Here is a 10,158-nt window from a genome sequence, read left to right as displayed (position 1 = left end):
TTTTTCCTATACAATAAATAAGAAAATAAAGATTTAGTATAAGTTGGTCACAAAGTCCAGATACAATAGTTAATATTATTTTATTTGTCCATATTAGCATTATCTCATGATACACTGTTATTTTTTGAGAAAATCACCATCAGCTTAAATATTCATAAGTGCATCTTTATATCATCTGGTTTACTCGTCAGGAAATTCTTTCCTTTTTAGTAAGGAAAAATTAACCTATGGCAAAAATTCTCATTCTCTGCAGGTAAGATATTTCCATCACCTATTGAACTCTGCAATATACTTACAGATTTCAAGAAAACCAGAGGTGGGTGGCAATCCAGTCTTTACATTTAACTCCAGGTTTTGCTGTGAGTTTACTGAATGGAAAAGGGATGAGATGGCCAGTTCTGATATAATTACGGGCACATCAGAGCAATCCCCTCAAAATGCTGCTACATGCAGAAGCTCAATAGCAATGGGCATTTCACCTTATGAAATGGGAGCTTCATGCCCAGAAATACTGCATGCCAACTTTAAACTGAAACAAACTTTGATTTAAAAGCATAGAGTCTTTGGAGTTAGATAGAGTATATAAAGCTAGGCAGATCTGCAGTTTCATTGAGGTAAGATTAGCAGCAATTTGAAGCAACATGCACATAGGTAGTCCTCATGTAGTTACAGTTTTTGTATTTTTAATGATCACAAGCAGTACACAAAGAGAACTGGCAAGTCAAACATTACGTTGTGTGGTTGCCCTACACTACAACCATCTGAGCAGCAGTCATGAGAACCTGCCTCAGGCCTATTTATTTCTTGTGCTATCGCAACTAGCCTCAGAAAATTTCAGACAGGCTATGCTGCATTGTATTAATGAAATTGGCTCATGGGTAAACAGCACAACATGGAAATTTTTAGCATGAGAAGCAATGCAGAAAGGGATGCCATGGACCTGAGCTTTCGTATGTGTGTGCAAATCCACTAAAGTGTAACCTGATTTTCAATTTCTTAATCTCCAGTGGAATGAGAACATAAGTGCTTGCCTTGACTTTTTCAGTAATGCAAGTTTTGGAGCCACATCTTTGGTGCCTATAACAATTTCTGTTCTAGGTTCAGTCTGAACTCTCACAGAATCACAGAACCCCAGGTTGGAAGGGACCTCAGGGATCATCTAGTCCAACCTTTCTAGGAAGAGCGCAGTCCCGACAAGATGGCCCAGCACCATGTCCAGACGACTCCTGAAGGTGTCCAACGTGGCCGAGTCAACCACTTCCCTGGGGATATTATTCCAATGGTTGACTGTCCTCACCATGAAAAATTTCACTGTCGTGTCCAATTGGGATCCCCCCAAAAGCAACTTGTGTCCATTCCCCCTTGTCCTCTCCGTGTGACTCCTTGTAAAAAGGGAGTGTCCATCTTCTTTGTAGCTACCCCTTAAGTAGTGGTACACTGTAATGAGAGCCCCTCTAAGCCTCCTTTTCTCAAGGCTGAACAAACCCAGCTCTCCCAGCCTATCCTCGTATGGCAGGCTTCCCAGTCCTTTGATCATCTTCATGGCCCTTCTCTGGACTGGGAAGCCTGTCCACGTCCTTTTTGTATAGCGGGGACCAGAACTGCACACAGTACTCCAGGTGTGGCCTGACCAGCACTGAGTAGAGTGGGATAATGACTTCTTTATCTCTGCTGGTGATGCCTTTTTTGATGCAACCCAGCATCCTGTTGGCCTTCTTGGCTGCCGCAGCACACTGTTTGCTCATGTTGATCTTCCTGTCCACCAGGACTCCCGGGTCCCTTTCCACAGAGCTGCTCTCCAGCCAGGTGGATCCCAGTCTGTGCTGCACTCCTGGATTATGTTTTCCAAGGTGCATGACCTTACACTTCTAATATGTGTTGAACTTCTCACATGTGTTTAATGTCCTACTATCCCCACACAAGATTCTGATTTTGATAAACTGATACTCTCCTTGTACATTTTCTGGTGGAATTTTTTTCAGAAAAGGCAGTTCTAATTCCACAGTTTTTTCACTGATTTCATTCTGGATCAGATACCAGAAGTAATCAGAATAACAGGAATCACTGTTCCAACAGCCTATCACATGATACAATCACATGATTGTATCTAAATGACAGAAAAAAAAACCCCACAAAGTAGAGCAGTATCAAAATATCTGTCTTTGTTCCCTGATTTTGGATCATTGGGAGGTTTTACTTAAATTTCCTAAAGACTTAAATGTTTATCATTTAATACCCTGAGTAACTTCAATTCTCATTAATTTCAGTAGTAGCTGAATTAACATAGTTATCTCCTGGAATCTCATCTCTGAGGTTCTTACGCAGCTGACATTGTTGAATCCTGCAAAATTTATGGACAATTATTTCTTTAGTTCTGGAATTTACTAACCACAAAACAAAGAGGATTTTATTCTTAATTGGTTACTTCTACTGAATGCAGTATCAGTTCAAGACCTAAAATACCCTCTTGTGTCTCTCTCTTCTCATCTTTGGAAGAGGAAAAGAGAAGTGATGCAATGATTGTTTCTTTACTACTATGTAATTAAGTTTAGTTTCATGGAGTTACAAAGTGACAAAGCCCCATGAAAATTTCTCTGTTCTAGTTTTTGAAACAGTGATATGCATTGTTAACAGAGGTATGGTATCTTCGTCTTCAAACTATTCAGAACCTTATAGATCAGTAAATCTTCTACAGCTGATTTACTGAATTGTTAGGTCTCAAACTAACTTCAGGGGGAAGGTGGAGCCATGTGTTTAACAGGTGTGTTATTTATGGTTTTAAGGCTGCTGAAGTGTTCACATAGGTGGCTGGCATATTCATATTCTGTCCCAAAACTACCTAGGCACTCACCTAGGCTGGCTAGTTTCAGCAAGTCAAGCAATTAGTCACAGAAACAAATACTATTTCATAGAGTGTCATAAATTTCCCCTCAAGTGGCACGGTGACTGTTAACACAAAATTGTCTGAGCATAATACACAAAGGTTTAGCTGGAACATGAAAACAATTGGGGCAGGGACTATTATAGTATATGATAAAGCCCTGGATGGAAAGACAAGTTACCTTGTTAGTCTTCCAACGTCAAAGATACTTGCTCTATCACAATGCCAATGTGCCAGTCAGTGTCATTCTAAGGTCATGTCTGAAACTAGCTCTTGGTATGACACAGCAAAGCCTGCTCTTCCAAATGCTCTTTTCTCTTTCCCTCTCACCCACACACTGACATATAAAAAGAATGGTTGAGAATTTGCTTGGCCCCCTGGACTTCAACTAGGACAGAACAGATCAGCTTTATAAAATGCTATTCTGGTATCAGTAATGTTCCAAAAGTCAGATATGTGCTGTTGTCTCGGCTGCACTACCTCCAGTCTATGGGATGGCAGAACTTAAATCTGCAGTCCTGTTTTTGGGGCCTATCAAAGGTTTCCAGTGTTGTCTAAGATGGTGCTCCCACCTCCACATGTATTATACCTACAATTAAAGCAAACAGGCACTACAGTTTGGCTGCTGAAAGGAGTGATTCAGACCATCAGCCAAGTGGGACAGCTTGACATCTTTTTCTCAGGCTGCACTTCAATGACTTATTGCTTAAAAAGTTTGGTGGATGATTAATAAAACCCCACACTTCCATAACAGTGATGTCATATGCCTTTTAACAGTTTTCTAACCATTTGGTGTGTGCAAATATTTGCAAATAAAAGAAGCTAACGTTACCTGTTTTGCTTTGGCTTTTCACAGCAGAACAAACAGAACTCTTCTTCTTCCAGAACCAGGATCGTAATGACAGGGGAATACTTTCTTCAGAACGGGAATATTGGTCTGAGTAAAAAGGGGGGGAACAAAAGCCCCCCAAACTGGAACAAAAAACCCCTACCAATCACATATTCTGAAAAAGGAATTTTTCTTCCAGTGGTTAGTGGAACTTTTTGTTAAAAAAAAATAAACCAAAACAAAAAAATGTATTCTGTTAATATACAGAGCAGAGACAGCAATGCACTGGAGACAATTTAGGAAAGATCATCAGGAACTCTTGTTTATCCTATGTTATAGTAAAAGGATAAAGTCACACTCTCCAACATTTAAAGTAGATTATTTAAAGAAAATCTCCATAGAGACAGATTAAGACCAGTCATTTTATTCTGACAGAGCATATTCATGTTCTGCCTATGGTCAAGAAAAAATTAGTGTTATAACCTCACATAAAGCTTTTATATCTATGGGCCAGTTTTAATATCATGGCTCAGTATTCAACCCACAGTGTGGGATGTTTTACATAAAGTATTGCCAGCTACAGCATTAATCAATTTATTGCCTTTCAGATGAAAAAAATCACTATAGAAATCCTTAGGATATTAGGGATTAAAAGTCATCTCACAGAGGTATAGGGTTGCTCCTCTGGAGATTCCCTGCACAGCAAATTCTGATGAACCTTAGTACTTCACTGCTAACTGTAATACCGATGTTGTGTGTTGTCATATAAGACACAGGGAAACACCTAAAACAGTCCTGTGTTTTCAAAATCAGAGCAAGCCTTCATTGGCTTCTGGTTGCATCCAGACCAGGTCTGATAATGGGGCTCTGAGAGTCTCTGTAAATCATCAGATATGTAATTCATTCAAATTGCATATTTTGCAAGTGTGTTACATGTTTAGGAACTGCTGCAGCACAAAGCACAGCTTATTCTACTGAAATAGAATATTCAGGGGTTGAAGAAAGGATGCTGTAAAAGGGTGGAGGAATCAGCCAGATTTGTATGATATCTTTCCTTGACTCTGCAAATGCAGTATTTAAATCAATAATGCACACAGTTCAATTATTCATACATCTCACTATATGAGTATGATAAATGTCACAGAAATTAATTTCTCTATGCAGTAAACAGACATTTCAATGCTATGGCAGAAAAAGAAGATGTAAAAGCAAGAATATCTTTGTGTCTGTTCTTGTTAATAGTATTTAACAGTCATTGTGTGTCTTATTGTATGATTCGTATGTCAAGATATAGAACACTGCAATTTTCATAAAAAAGGCAAAATAGTGGAGTGACTTTTAGCATTCACAATTTCTCAGACCTTGCCAGGACAGGAATTTGCTGAAATCTGTGATCTGTGAGGAGCAGCTGGGGCAAATTACCTTAGTGCTAGGTCCAGGCCCCATCCCTGTGTTGCAATACCTCTTATTTTACCCACTTATTTTTAGGAAGGTAGTAGTGTCTCACAAAAAAAGGTTGTCTGCAATGACAGAAGAATATATATAATATATGAAATAAATATTCTTTTAATAATCTTGTATAGAGGGGCTCTCTGAGAGTAAGTTTCTTTATTGCTCCTTGTTACAGGACCATACTACCAATGCATAGACTCTTTGCTTATTCAATATTATCTATAAAGCCAGTGCATACACTAGGCTTTCTTATAAAAGATCAACAAGCTGAATGGAGCCTGTCATACCCCCTGTGTTCTGATGCAAGACAAGGAAGGGCAGTGACAGGGAGGACTTTCAGGGTTGTTGGGGGTGTCTTTAAAGTATGGTTCAATAGAAAAGCCATACTGAAAGATGACTGCATCTTTGACTTGGGCAGAGGTACAGGGTGTTTCCCACTTTATTATGTGGAAAACAGGTTATAAAACTTGATGTGGATAAAGAATATCGGTTCTACCAATGCCCTGAAAAAATGACCACTGATAATCAAGACTACATTGTTTCTTTTTGTTGCTTACACAAATGTGGAAATCGTAATTTTTATTGTTGCTGCTGATCACTCATACATGCATCCAAATAATTGCATGTAGTTGCAATGTTCAGTGTAGCTGGGTGGTTGGAAAAGGGCTTTTTGGGGCTTCTTCTCTTGTTTGTAGATGGAATAGTAGCTGCCTCTACCTACAGGCTGGATTGTCCATCTTTCTCATTGAGCACTGCATCACATTGATAGCAGCTGATTCTACTATACTTAAGCTAGCATTTATACCAATGATTGCTGTTACAGGAATTCAGCCTTCATATTGTTTATATGAAGATTCATTCTCTGAGGAATCTATAACTCTATCTCATCCCCTGAAAGTAACTTAACAATGAACTCTGACAGTATTTTACAGGTAGAGCTTTGTTTACATTGTCACAAGCTACAACTCAGTTTTTTTTCCAGATGAAAATGCATTATGCAAACCTTTCTTCTTATTTGTTCTGGTAAAACCACATTTTTTTCTCTAACATTCTTAGGTTACACTGCCTTAAGCAATAGCCTTGCCCAATGGTATTGAACTAACAGAGTTGACTATCAATGGTGTTTAACTTGTTATTCTTATCTTCTGGTGTGAGAAAATGTTACACAGTCAGTCATTTGACTTCTCCTTTTAACAATAAAAATCCTTAATTATCCTAACATAGTACATTGGCATGAAGAATAACAGATACAGAAGTTATCTACTAATAAGTTACCCATTTTAGAACAAAATTTTGATGTTAACATTTAATATCACAGCTTATTATCACAGACAGCAAGGCTTTTTCTTGCTGTATTTTGTTGATGTTATCACTATTATCCTCCTGAAAATCGAAGTAAGGACACATATTTCATAGTATAAGCCACAGAGATACTGGAGCAAAGGTGAGAATCTAGATTTAACTTTCCGTGGAAAATTTTGTGTATTGTGTATTTATTTATAGGCATATCTATTCCATTTATATTGGTTAGTCTTGATATTCTGTTGTCTTCCCAGTCTTTGGTCACTCATAAATCCGCTGCCTGAGAAGACAAACAGATCACAATGCCCCACTAGTAGAGTGCTATTCCTCTCTGCATCAGCCATGGCAACCTTCCTTTAATTTTAATCTTTAGTAACACATTTAAATGTTAAGCATAATGCTTTGGAAGTATATTTGACATCTGAGAAAAAATTACTTTTACTAATATGTGTGGGAAGTGTCAGATATGTTCACTAATATAAGGTAAAACCAGACTGTTCCCTCATGATTTATGGACAAGGTCTGCAAGTTGCATATAAAAAGCCACAAATCTTCCTCATGTTTCCCTCACACGGCTTTTAGGCAGCCTGCTCCCTAAGGTGGGGCAAGGCAAACCGTCCTGCTTTTATCATAGCTTTTGCATAACTGTTCATTTATTCTTTAATTACACACCCTTGAAAAACACTCTCAGAATCTGGCCTTCTGCTTTCACTTACCTAAACCTCTAAGTGCATATGCAAGAAAAGCCTCAAACTAAAAATGACTGTACATGATGTATGTTTCAATTTTTGAGGCTCAACTTTGGTTACCTGCTAGCCCCCAAATACGGCCATATCAGATTACGTATCAAAAAAAAAAAAAAAAAAAAGTTTGAACACTCACAATAGTATCTTGTAAGAGATATTCTAGATAACAAAAATGGTTTTAAGAGTAATTTAATGTCAATTAAATTTGATGTCAGGTCTAAGAGGTCACAGAATACATGTTATATCTGTGGAAAATCTAGTAGGTAAACCACAAAATTTGGCAATATACACTTTCTTTCCTTTTGTAGTGGTATTATGTTCTCTGAGGCAGAATCCTCTGGTAAAATTCTTTGCCTTGCAAATTGCTTTTTTTTTTTTTTTGCAAACAGGAATTAAGATTTCAGGGAAGAAATAAGCAGCAGAGACTGGAAAATTTGAACAAAGGCCTAAGCTTTCAAAAAAAAATACTCCTGAATAGAATACATCATAGAAAAGAAAGTAGGACTAAGTACTTAACCTATTTTTATCACTTATCTAAAATCTTGTTGTCCTTTTAGTTAGCATGTTTTTTGCTTAAAGTCCAACTGAAACTCCTTCTCCTTAAATTTTGCGTTATTTCTTGTCCTACAAACAAATTGAAGACTTCTGAACCTGTTCTACTGAGAAAGACCTTAAAGGTTCTTACATTATTAGACCTCCAAATCCACTTTTCAGGGTTTCACCAGAAGTCAATTTCATTAGCCCTTTGACCATTCCCTTGTACAATCTTTCATGTTCGTTTTCTAACATTCTATTTCTTGAAATCACATGCCTAAAAGGAGACAGAGTACATAAACATGAGCACACATGTTGTGGCTGAAATAACATGTAATGACTCACTGAGCTATGGAAACAATCCTGTTTTTCTAAAAATTCACAAAATATATGTAAACCCGAGCGGTTTTACTTAGAAGACCTTCATTTATTACACTTTTCTAAATGTTTATGAAGACATGTACACAACTTTCTAACAATTCACTGGCATTTGAACATATGTTTGCCTAGGTTAGCAAGACACCTTTTGAAAAATAATTAACTGTATTCATCTTAATTCACTTTTGTATCTTTTTGCTACATAAACAACCTAGCTCTTTTAGTATGTCTTTTATATCAGTGGATTCTTTCTCCTTGACTTTCATTGACAGCTGAGAAACTTAAAAATAGACTGTTATCCTCTTCACACTTTTGACTCAGCTTGTTAATATAATAGTGGCCTGGGTCCACCCTTCCACTCTCAACAACTGTGTGCCATAATATAACATACATTAACAATTATATAGTTTTTGCTAAATAAATATTATATCCTAAAAAATTACCTTCATCCATTGTAATCTGTCTGTTTCTCAGGGCCAGAGTTTCCACAGAGATGAGAGTTAACTTCTGGTATTTTCTGACAGCCTCCCACACCATAAATATTTAATCTGTAAAAATGCAAGAGCTTCACTAGGCAACAAGATACCCGCAAAAAGTAAAATGGGACATGTGGATCAGGTTTCTCCTCAGTGTTTCCTGTGGCTAGCAATGTCTCTTTTGCCAGGAGACCAAAACTTACCAGATGAAACTCAAAGCTAAAGAACACTTAAATATAACTGAAAAAAAATACAGGCAGATGTTATATACCTGAAATCACAAATACTCACAAAAGTAGACGGGTTTAAACAGAATATTTTACAAATGTTCACACTTCCTTTTTTCAGCTGAGAGAATCTGAAATATGATACTCTTGCTACATTTCCAGTGGTGGTGAAACTGGTAAAGCTGTAAGGGGGGTTTTATGCAATTTCAGCCCTAATATCACATAAACAGAGTTATTAAATGCTTCCAGATGAAACTGTTATTACATTAGAGCAAAGTTTGCCCTGCTTTGGTGGATTGCTTCATGGAAGTGTATTACTGTCTCCCTTCTCTGTGAATTAAAGGCAAAAGACTGCATTTATCATTGCCAATACCCTTATGCTGAGACTGATTCTAGCTAATGAGACAGACAGGTAGTTTTGAACTGTAGGTCAAATATGCTCTTCTCTTCAAATAACTCCAGGCACAGAACTTGTGATATATTCCTATATTAATATGAATAATACAGCAGCAGGAACTAGGAGAACTACTCAGCAGTTGCGAAACCAAATACAGAATAAACTCTTTGCCAGCTGGTGTGATCCAGCTTAGGCAGGTGAGACCAGTGGCTCAGGATTTCTACTTCACTGCTATTGTTCTGCACCCCACCTTTATGTCAAAAAGGATTAAAAACAGGAGCTTGCCTTTTAATTGCAGTCCAGAAGGAAGGTTTTTGGTATCACTTAACAAGTAGTTTCACTGGGGTTTATAGGAGACAGCTTCATTGGTAATCTTCCAAATAATCCACAAATAGTTAATTTGTATGACTAGTTTCTCTAGTGTTCTATTTTGAACAAGTTATAATATCACTGGGATGTGAAGAATATAGCATTATATGAGACTTAGATAAAAGGCTTCTCTGAAAGTGTACTTTCCTTATATAAAACAAACTTTTGTGATTTTTCCTTTTATAAAAATATAAAGGTGCACATTTGTCTTTTTTTCCCGTTTTGCCTCATGCTACAGGGGGAAAAAGTGAAGAAAGAAAGACTGGAAAAGGAGAAGAGATAAGAGAAAAGCAACAATTTGAAAAACTGAGGGTGTTTGATTTTAAAAAATTGAAATCTTATAAAAATAAAAACATTTTTGGCACATTGTTTCCAAAATTTTTTACAGCAATAAGATGATGTATGACATAGAATTAGCACTACAGCTACTGCTAAAAAAACCAAGTTGGCAAACAGAAAAAGGCTTGACTCCAAGTTGTATTTAACTGTGGTACTTTAGGTTTCTACTTCCATTTTTTAATTTTCACTGTAATGTTTCCTGCCTTACTTAATATTTTAAGGGGTGTG

The sequence above is a fragment of the Phalacrocorax carbo genome, chromosome Z (genome assembly GCF_963921805.1).
Source record: "Phalacrocorax carbo chromosome Z, bPhaCar2.1, whole genome shotgun sequence".
Classification (NCBI taxonomy): Eukaryota; Metazoa; Chordata; class Aves; order Suliformes; family Phalacrocoracidae; genus Phalacrocorax; species Phalacrocorax carbo.
This window is presented reverse-complemented; position numbering follows the sequence as displayed.